Source organism: Theropithecus gelada, chromosome 6 (genome assembly GCF_003255815.1).
Source record: "Theropithecus gelada isolate Dixy chromosome 6, Tgel_1.0, whole genome shotgun sequence".
Taxonomy (NCBI): domain Eukaryota; kingdom Metazoa; phylum Chordata; class Mammalia; order Primates; family Cercopithecidae; genus Theropithecus; species Theropithecus gelada.
Window position 1 is genome coordinate 128,670,085 of NC_037673.1, and position 10,137 is coordinate 128,680,221.

At 48.6% G+C, this 10,137-nt stretch overlaps 1 protein-coding gene across 1 annotated transcript in view; it reads right to left on the minus strand.

Moving 5' to 3' along the window:
• P4HA2 (prolyl 4-hydroxylase subunit alpha 2) overlaps nucleotides 1–10,137 on the minus strand; it is a 103,166-nt gene that overhangs the window by 81,175 nt on the left and 11,854 nt on the right. The window lies entirely within an intron of this gene.

Sequence of the window (10,137 nt, forward strand, 5' to 3'; positions counted from 1 at the left end):
AGTTACCCCAAACCCTTCACAATTTTTTTCCGAGGCTTATTTAACTTCTTCTTAATGATTGGTAGGAACTTTTCCTAATTTTGTACAAATCTTTGTTACTGGATTCTGGTCATCTAATTCCCTGTTCCTGTGTAATTACTACTGTGTTGGAGTTTAATAGCCAATTTGTCCTCCTTGTTGGTCATTTACAAACATGTCAAAGCTATACTTGTACATTTCCAGTTGCCAGAATTTGAGACTGCATGCTTCAGGTTCTGGAAAAGCAAACCTCTTTGAACTGTGACCAGGTTGCCCTGAATCTAGAGACTCACTTGGGAAGAACTGGCATTAGTCTTTTCCTCCAGAGAGGACTGTGATCTGCACTTACTGTGCATTTATTCAGATATCGTGTCTGTGTTCGCTTAAGTTTTTATTTTTCTTTCTTCTCATAGATCTTCTGTTAATGGTTAAATTTGTGCTAGAGATCCCTTCTAAAGGCTCCTTTTGCCTCCTCCGTTCGCTGAAGGAGCACAGTTCAGGGCAATGGGCAGGTGCTGATAGAGCAGTGAGGCAAGGTGGGGTCCTGGTCCTGCAGGTGACCCCAGACCATGTCCGGTCCTTGTCTCTTTTTGCTTCCAAAGGGGTCAGAATGTGTGCGGTGAGGCCCTGAGGGCGCCCCACCGTGGCGCTGCATAGGCGTGCGCACACACACAGTACACACATGCTCCCCGCAGCCATACCCAAATAGGGTGGGGCAGTGGAGGAGTCTGCCCTTGCCTCCCCACCCTGCCTCGGCAGACTTGATCCCAGCCCCACCCGGTCATAAGTGGGAGAGGAGAGGATGACTGGCACCCTGGAAAGTAGGGAAGCATTATTAGGCACAGGAGAGGGTGGAAAAATACCAGGAGCCATGGGCCCCGGCCCCCACCTCTCATTCCCACTCACCCACAGAAACTCGACTCTCCCACTGGCTACCACAGATCCACTAGCCGCTGGTACTCACCTTAATCCCAGGACACGCAATAACCCCTTCCCCCTGCAGGAACTACCCACTCAGAGGCTCCCTGCCACCGTAGGCTACCCCGAGATCAACAGCTCCACCCCTGAAGGGTTGCAGCAACTACAGCAGCCCCTGCCTGGGCATCCTGGTTGGGGGTGGCTTGGAGGGCAGCTAAGGGGAGTGACATTCAAAGCTGACAGCCTCATTTGTCCTTTCCCCAGCTTCAAGGCCCAGCCTCTACCCAGTCCCCCAGCCCACCTCCTCTGCCCAGGGCCCCTGAGTGTAGTAGACCGTGGAAAGTTTGGGACAGGGTCCTCATGGGACAAGGTATGTATCCCCAGGGTCCCAGTACTGAGACACGGGACATCAGAGCCTCTCTCCAAGAGGGGGAACCAGATCCAGGATCCCAATTCAGAGTGCTCCAGGCTCCAGCCTACCTGGCTAGAACCAACTTTCATTGCTGTCCCCAAACCTGCTACATCCCTCCAACCCCAGGGCCCAGTTCTTTACCTCAGGGGCTTTCAAACCAGAGACACGGATATCATCCTCTACACCCTCACACCAGCCATCACATCCTACCCAGCACTGTGTCTAGGGTTTTGCCTCCCAAGCATTTTTAGACCCATTTCAGGGCAGCTGAAGGAATCTCTCACTCCCTTGCTTCAACTCTTCCAGGGCCCTCAGGATGGAGTCCCTGGTCCTCCTCCTAAAATTTAAAACCTCCCTGACCTCAGGGCCCTCAGGATGGAGTCCCTGGTCCTCCTCCTAAAATTTAAAACCTCCCTGACCTCAGGGCCCTCAGGATGGAGTTCCTGGTCCTCCTCCTAAAATTTAAAACCTCCCTGACCTCAGGGCCCTCAGGATGGAGTTCCTGGTCCTCTGTCTAGCATTTTGAAGCCTCTCTGACCTCGGGGCCCTCAGGATGGAGTTCGTGGTCCTCCGCCTAGCATTTAAAGCCTCTCTGACCTCAGGCTGCTGACTGCTTTGTCTCACCTCCTCTGCTACAGCAGACAGTCCAGTCCAGCATCTTCTGAGCTAGTCCACCTTTTCATAGCCCTCAGACCTTCTCTCAAGCTCAAAATGCCTTTCTTGTTTTGTCATGGCTCAGCAAACTCGCACTCACTCTTCAAGGCCCAACTCTACTGCCCCCTCCCCTAGAGGAAAGCCTTGGCCCTCCCATCCCTAGGGAGAGTTAATAGTTCCCATCCACATGCCCTCCATCCCATCCCTTCCAGTTTTGCCTGGTGCCTCTGGCACAACCTGTTATCTCCTTGGTCAGACCCTGACTCAGAGTTACCTCTGTCCTGCCCAGACTCCACCCAGGCCAGGAACTTGGAGGTAAAGGGGTCCTGGAGAAGCACCCACCCTCACTCAGGCACACAAGCACACACATCCACTCACACATACACTGGGCTTCCCTTCCTCCCACTACCTTTCACCTCACCTCCCACATCAGGTTTCTGCAAGCATCCTGCCTAAGTTCTCAGTGGGAGGTAAGTCTTGGAGCAGGGGTCTTCAGTCCCCAGGCCCCAGCCCATGGCCTGCTAGAAATTGGGTTGCACAGCAGGTGAGTGGCTTACAAGTGAGTGACGCTTCATCTGTATTTATAGCCGCTCACCATTGCTTGCATTACTGCCTGAGCTCCACCTCCTGTCAGATCAGCAGTGGCATTAGATTCTCTAATTCTAGGATTCTAGGAGTAGGAATTCTAGGATTCTAGGACTCCAGGAGTATGAACCCTATTGTGAGCTGTACAAGCAAGAGATCTAGGCTGTACATTCCTTATGAGAATCTGTCTGATGATCTGTCACTGTCTCCCATCACCCCCAGATGGGACCATCTAGTTGCAGGAAAACAAGCTCAGGGCTTCCTTCACCATACATTATGGTGAGTCGTATAATTATTTTATTATATATTACAATGTAATAATAATAGGAATAAAGTGCACAATAAGTGTAATGTGCTTGAATCATCCTGAAACCATCCCTGCCCTCCATACATGGAAAAATTGTCTTCCACAAAACCAGTCCCTGGTGCCAAAAAGGTTGGGGACTGCTGTCCTGGAGGGCACCTGCTCCCTCCTGCATCCTCAACCTCAACTCACTCAGTCAACTAAATATTTATAAAAGGTCATGCACAGTGGCTCAGGCCTGTAATCCCAGCACTTTGGGAGGCCAAGGTGGGGGGATCACTTGAGGCCAGGAGTTCAAGACCAGCCTGGCCAACATGGCAAAACCCCATCTCTATTAAAAATACAAAAATTATCCCAGTGTGGTGGCATTCACCTGTAGTCCCAGCTGCTCAGGAGGCTGAGGCAGGAGAGTTGCTTGAACCCAGGAGGTGGAGGTTGCAGTGAGCCAAGATCATGCCACTGCACTCCACCCTGGGTGACAGAGCAAGACTCTGTCTCAAAAAACAAAAATACCTATTAAGAACCTTCTATATGCCAGGCATTGTGTTGTACACTAGGAACGCATTTTGAACGAACATGTAAAATAACTACAGGCTATAAGCAGTACTATCAAGGAAATAAAAAAGGCATTACAGTAGAGCATAAGGGATTCTCTTCATATATGGAATCTGGAAAGGCCTCACAGATAAGGTAACATTTGGGCAGAGGACTGAGGTGGTAAGATAGCATCTGTGCAGGTATATCCGGGGGGATTACATTCCAGGCAGAGGGCACAGGAAACCCTAAGGCCCTGGGCAAGCAGTGACTGAAGTGGTGTAAGTGAGGTAGCTGGAAGTAGTAGATGAGGTCATCAGAGAGATGTGAGAGAGAGAAGGCTGTGTTGGCCCTTGTGAGCCACTGTTCCATGGATAGCAGGACTATGCAAACCCAAAGACCGAGGGAGCTGAGAAGCCAAAGAAAGAGGTTAACAAATCCAGTTTCTCAGAGAGAAATATATAAGAGGGACTTATGAACAGAAGTGATGTCTCAGGTGGCTGCAAGACTGAATCCTGACACCAGCCATCCAGAAAGTATCCTTTATATAGCAAACTCTTAGGGTAAAACGTGTGCAGCTGGTCCCGTCTTCAGACTTTCTTGCCAAGACTTGTGACCACTGGGGAGGTTAGATAAGCATCTTTATGAAGAGTTTTCTATTCTACAGGCATTGTTTAAAGAGCTTGCTGATGAATATCTTGGTATCTAGGGGTCAAACATTCGTCATTTTGGTGGCTTTGGATCAAGATGGTGTCATGGCCTGGAACAGTGGCCCACACCTGTAATCCCAGCACTTTGGGAGGCCAAGGCAGGAGAATCTTTTGAGGCCAGGAGTTCGAGACTATCCTGGGCAACATAGAGAGACCCCCCTCTCTACAGAATAATAATAATAATAATAATAATAATAACAACAACAACAATAATAATAATAAGAGTAATAGTAAAAATAGCCAGATGTGGTGGCATGCACCTATAGTCCAAACTACTCAGAAGACTGAGGTGGGAGGACCCCTTGAGCCCAGGAGTTCGAGGCTGTAGTGAGCTATGATCTTGCCACTGCACTCGAGCCTAGGCAACAGAATGAGACCCTGTTTTTTGTTTTTTTTTTTAAAAAAAAAAAAAAAAAAAAGCACCATTCTTGCCACACAACAGGCTGTTCTCCTACAGTCATGGTAAGGACTTTGACTTTTACTCTGCGATGGGAAGCCAGAGAAGCAGCATGACCTGGAATTATGTTTTAACTAGGATCACATTGTCTGCTGTATGGAGAATAGGCCCTAAGGGGCAAAGGTAAATGCAGTGAAACTAGTTAGCAAGCATGACTGTGTTCATCCCAAATCAATTCCAAACCAGCCCACTCTCCCCAGTCCAGGTGCCACCGTCTCATGCTGAACAGTGCAACAGCCTCTGCTTTGCCTCCCTGTCTCCTGCTTGGCCCCTCCCTTAATCCTTTCTCTACATAACAGCTAAAGGAGGTTTTTCAAGTGCAATTCCCTGTCAATCTTGTCTGTTATAGTTTCCATGGCTCCTCACTGCTCTTAGGACACAGTCTAAATTCCAAATCGCAGCTCACAAGGCTGCATGAAGTACACAGCCACTGCTGGCCTCTGTGGACAACTCGTGCCTCTGTAGCTCTCATGGTGCTGAGCTGTAAGTTCAGCCCCATCAAACTCTCCTCAAGACTCTTGCGGGCTTCCTTGACCCTCCAAGGAGGTTGAAACACAAATGGAGTCCTTTCTGGTTCTCTGAGTGACAAGCTTTGTTATTTGCTACTTTCCTCCTAGAGAACCAAAGAAAGGGGTGAAGGTAGGCGGAGCCCAGATGCAGCTTCAAGCCAGCCCTCCCTTCATGGCCAAGGACTCAGCCCCTCTAGGGGGTGCGCTAGCTTGGCCCTGGGCTCACAGCCCTTGAACTGCTGAGTTGGATGGGTGGGGGCAGTGTTGTGACTTGCACCACACCATGATGCCTAGAAGCCTGGGCTGTGGGCCCTGAGTCCCTCTGCCCCACCTGGGGAGTGCCCCACCTCCCCTCCACCTCCAGGTGCCCCCGCCCATCTATGTGCACTCCAGTGCTATCCTGGACACTCATTCTTACCCAACTTCTTGTCTTGCACCCCAGGCCGACCCCTGACTTGCTTTTCACGTAACTTTCTGGTTTATCATTTTCTCACAGAACAATCTATCTTTCTGACAACATTCCTTCAGCACCTCTGAATGGAGGTGGAACCTCTCAAAAGGTTTAACGGTAGTGAAGAGGCCACTCTAGTAAGCAGCACTGTCCTCCTGCGTCCCCTCTACCACAAGTGGGAAACTATTTGGGTCCCCACAGAAACCAAACCTCAACTTTGCTAGTGTCTGACATAGATCCATTTGTGGCTGGAATGCAGAGACTAGAAATCCCAGGAGAGGTTGCTAGAGACCTCACTGGGTCCTGCAGGGTCTGGGGTCAGTCTCAGTCATGTGGGCTCAGAAACCCCATTAACCAGCCCTTAAGTGTGTCTGTCAGACCTGGTGAGCCAAGCTCAGAGGCTGATGCACTGCCCCAACACCCAACACACACACACACACACACACACACACACCAGCTTCTTCACTGACAATGACTGCAGTGCAAGAAACCTGCGCTGCCATCCAGGGTGTTCTTGGTCTGTAGTTGCATTTTCATGGGAAGCTGGAGCACACCCACAGTCTCAGAAGAAGGGAAGGGAGTTGGATAATAACTATTTTGGGAGTTAATGTGTCCCAGGCCTTCATCTCCAAGCCCTTAGTGAATGATATGATTGTTTTTAATCCTCATACCAACCAGAAAGGAAGTATGGTTATTATCCCCATTTTATGGATGAGCTCAGAAAGGTTAAGAAACCTGCCAAGGTCACACGCGCCCTAGCAAATCTCCATGGCAAGGGCAACCAAAGCAGTGGCACATACCAGTCTTCCCTGGAGAGTGTTGCCTGCCTACCAGTGGTTTAGTGACTCTGACCAAGCCATTTCTGAAGGGCGCTGATCTGTTTCCACTTGGCAGGGTCCCCAGAACAGCCCAGAGTGCAGGCTCATACTTACCAACTTTTTGCATGGGGCATGGAATGGTGGAAGCTGGGCAGAGTAAAGGTGACCCCTGAAGCTTTGGGTCTGAGTGTGGACAAGGCTGGTGCCACAGCACCTGATCACCAACTCTGATATGCATGAACCCACCACCACACCTGCTCGACTCACTCCTCTGGTCATGATCCCGGCTAAATGGGTCATCCCCACTATTCACTGAACCTCCATAGTTCCAGGAGCTTGCTGAGGGACAGCCTGGACTGGCCCCTTCCCAACTCCCAGGGCTCTTTCTCCAATTGCTGGAGACTGTCTCATCACCCAGAAAGAGATTTCTGGGTAGAAGCAGTCTCTTACTCCTCAGTCCTGTCACCCTGTGCCTTCCCAGCCAGTGTTCCTGTCCACTCGCTTGCCTGCCCCTGAGGCACCACCCCTAACGGCTCTGTCCTAGCTCCTCAATTCCTCCCCAGATGCTCATTGTCTAGGGTGGTTGGTGCTGTGTGCGCTAATAACCACATCCCTTCTAAACTGTCCCCTACCCTCCTTTTGTGGTCTCACCCCAGCCCCACTGGACTTATTCTGGGAGGACAGTGATCAGAGGCCACCTGGCCCAGTCAAGGAGCCACTCCTCCCCTACAGGCTCAGTCTGAAGCAGGCTGCCCTGTCAGCTCTCCACTCTGGTCTGTCTAATTCCCAGGCGGGTGCCATCTCCAACAGCTGATTTCTGCTTATCTCAGCAGGACGTCAGCTTTCCCACCAATTCTGTGAGCATGCCTGCAACCAGGAACCCTGGCTGGCTCTGCTGTCACAGCAAGGGCCTCAGGAACTCTGCAGTTATGACCACTCCCAAATAGGTAACTCCAGCCCAGATCTAAATATTCCCTACTTCCAAACCTTAAAGACAGACATTTCTGAGACCCATCCCCCAATGTCTTACATCTGTAAACAACCTCCTGCTGCATTCTTATTCTTCTTTTCCTTCTCCTTCCTTCTTTCTTCTTCCTTTCTTCTTCCTTCTTCTGTCTTCCGTCTTCCTTCCTTCTTCCTTCTTTCTTCCTTCTCCCTTCTTCCTTCTTCCTTCTCCCTTCTTCCTTCTTCCTTCTTCCTTCTCCTTCTCCTTCTCCTTCTCCTTCTTCTTCTTCTTCTTCTTCTTCCTCCTCCTCTTCTTCTTCGGCTTCTGAATATTAATTTTAATTACCTAGAAACAACACAATTTAGTACCAACTGTTTAATAAGCATCTTTGCTAAAATGTGAAATCAGCATTATTTGTATCCAGTCAGCTACACAAAACTCACCAATTTTTCATCTGACAAAAGGTAGTCAAAATCCCAAAGAATAAAGGAAAAACTACTCATTAAAGGTCACGTTCATTAATCTAGCACCGTAATTCCAGTCTTAGAACCTCCCAAGCTGCTGAAAGGAAGATGTGGAAAGAGATAAGGATGTCGGAAATATAAGGGTAATGTAACAAGAAAAACCCAGAATTGTATTTAAAAAAAAAAAACCTTCCCCCAAACTGAGAGGGAGCCAAGAGACCAGAGTGCCTCAGACAAGTCCAGCTTGGTAAGCAAATGAGTTTATGAGGACTTACACATGAGGCATTCCTGGATGGCAGCAGGACAGCTTTAGAGATCTGTGCCGCCTCCCATCCCTAAGCTGCTGTTAAGCTAATTTTCTGGTTCTTTGCGTCCTCTGTGTGTGTGATGGGACTGTTTCCCTCGGTAGGTTCTCAGCTATTCTCTGGGATGTTTGGGTCCTCGGGGTCATTTGTTCCTTGGCTGGGTACCATGGCCCTGGGTCATCATCTGGTCTTCAGAGTCAGGCAGCAGACATCACCCTTAAGTAACCTGGTTGGGGAAACTGTCATACTTCAATTTATCCCATTCCCCAGCTCTTATATTCTTTCCACGAGTCTTGCTCGAGAATCCCTGAGCAGGAAACGAGGGGAAGAGCTATAGGGGTCTATAATGTATAGCCACAGTTTGTGGATACAGGCCACATCCATGGTATACATAACAGCATAAAAAGCAGAAGCTAACTATAATTATGATGCCTATTAGCAAAACATAATTCCAGCAAGTAGGTAAGGTATGTACCTAATTTAAGAATGAGTCAAAGTAACGTGATTGAGCTATATCATGGATCTGAGTTGACAAATGATTTAAAGCATCTGTGACATGATTCTCTTTATCGGAGAAATAACAGGTAGTGCCTATAAGGACGTATGATGTTGGATTTCTGTCATGTTGGCAATTTGGCCTCCAGGTGGAGGCAATCCCCAATGAGCCCGATTGCCTTATTGATGCTGTTGAACAAATCATTCCAGTTCTCTTGGGAGAAAGGCAGACTATTCCAAGGCATACCGTTATCATTTGACAGGGGGAGGTATCCCTATAACCAGTAACTGGGCTGGTTGTTGACTGTTGCTGTAGCTGCAGCCCAGTCCAGGAAGGCATTATTAGCTACCATGGGTAGAAGAAGCCGTAGCGTTTGGGCATAAACACAGACGTTTAGTAGAAACCCTCATAGGTGTATCTATTCCTTGTAACATAATTCTTGCTAACATAATGATTTTTCCCATTGGCCCTATTGGGGCAACTGCCCTGGGCCTCGAGCCTGGCTTACAGTACTATATAGGATTTCCCTCCACAGGGATGGGTATAAAGTCCAGTGGCAAGTTTCTACCTTGCCTGTGCTATCCACATTATAACGCATCTAGCAGGTGTTGGTGTTGCTGCATGTTGATAACGTCAGTCTCTCGGATCTCCATCAAGGAGCACAGCTGGGATCATTTCCCCTCTGTCAGTCTTTACGGTATCCTCCAGTGCTATAAAATCAATCCAGTATGGGGGCATTTTCCAGCTCGACTTTGGGTCCATGTAGCCATCACCACTTGGTAGATCCACTGATGTGCTCAGGGGCAAAGTCTGGCCATTTGTTTCAGGATTATGGCTCTGAGTCTCATAGGTAACCCCAAGAGTTTGTGAGGCCTGTTTTACAGACCTTGCCAACCATTCACAGGAAGTGATGCCATGCATGGTAGTGGGTGACATTTAAAATTTGTATAGCTTCAGGGAGATTCTTAGTCCAGTCCTAAGACAATGCATGTAAGGCCTGCCCCTGTTGGGTTATATGGTAAGTGGAACTTTCAGTCTATATTTTGTTCTGATGCCCAGTGCTTGATATTATGACCTGTGAATTGGGGCCTCGATCATTATCTATCCTTTTTGGTATGCCACACATGACGTTAAGAGCAGTGAGGGCTGGGCATGGTAGCTCATGCTTATAATCCCAGCATTTTGGGAGGCCGAGGTGGGTGGATAACTTGAGGTCAGGAGTTTGAGACCAACCTGGCCAACATGGTGAAAACCTATCTCTACTAAGAGTACAAAAATTAGCCAGGCATGGTGGTGGGTACCTGTAATCCCAGCTACTTGAGAGGCGGAGGTTGCAGTGAGCCAAGATTGTGCCACTGCACCCCAGCCTGGGGGACAGAGCAAGACTCTGTCTCAAAAAAAAAAAAAAAAAAAAAAAAAAAGAGCAGTGAGACATTTGATGATCTCCAGTTGAGTGGTACATTTTATTGGGAAGGCCTGTAGCAGCCCCGTTGTGTTCGTACAAGTTAAGGCATATCTTTTCTTTCTTTTTTTTTTTTTTTTTTTTTTTTTTTTTT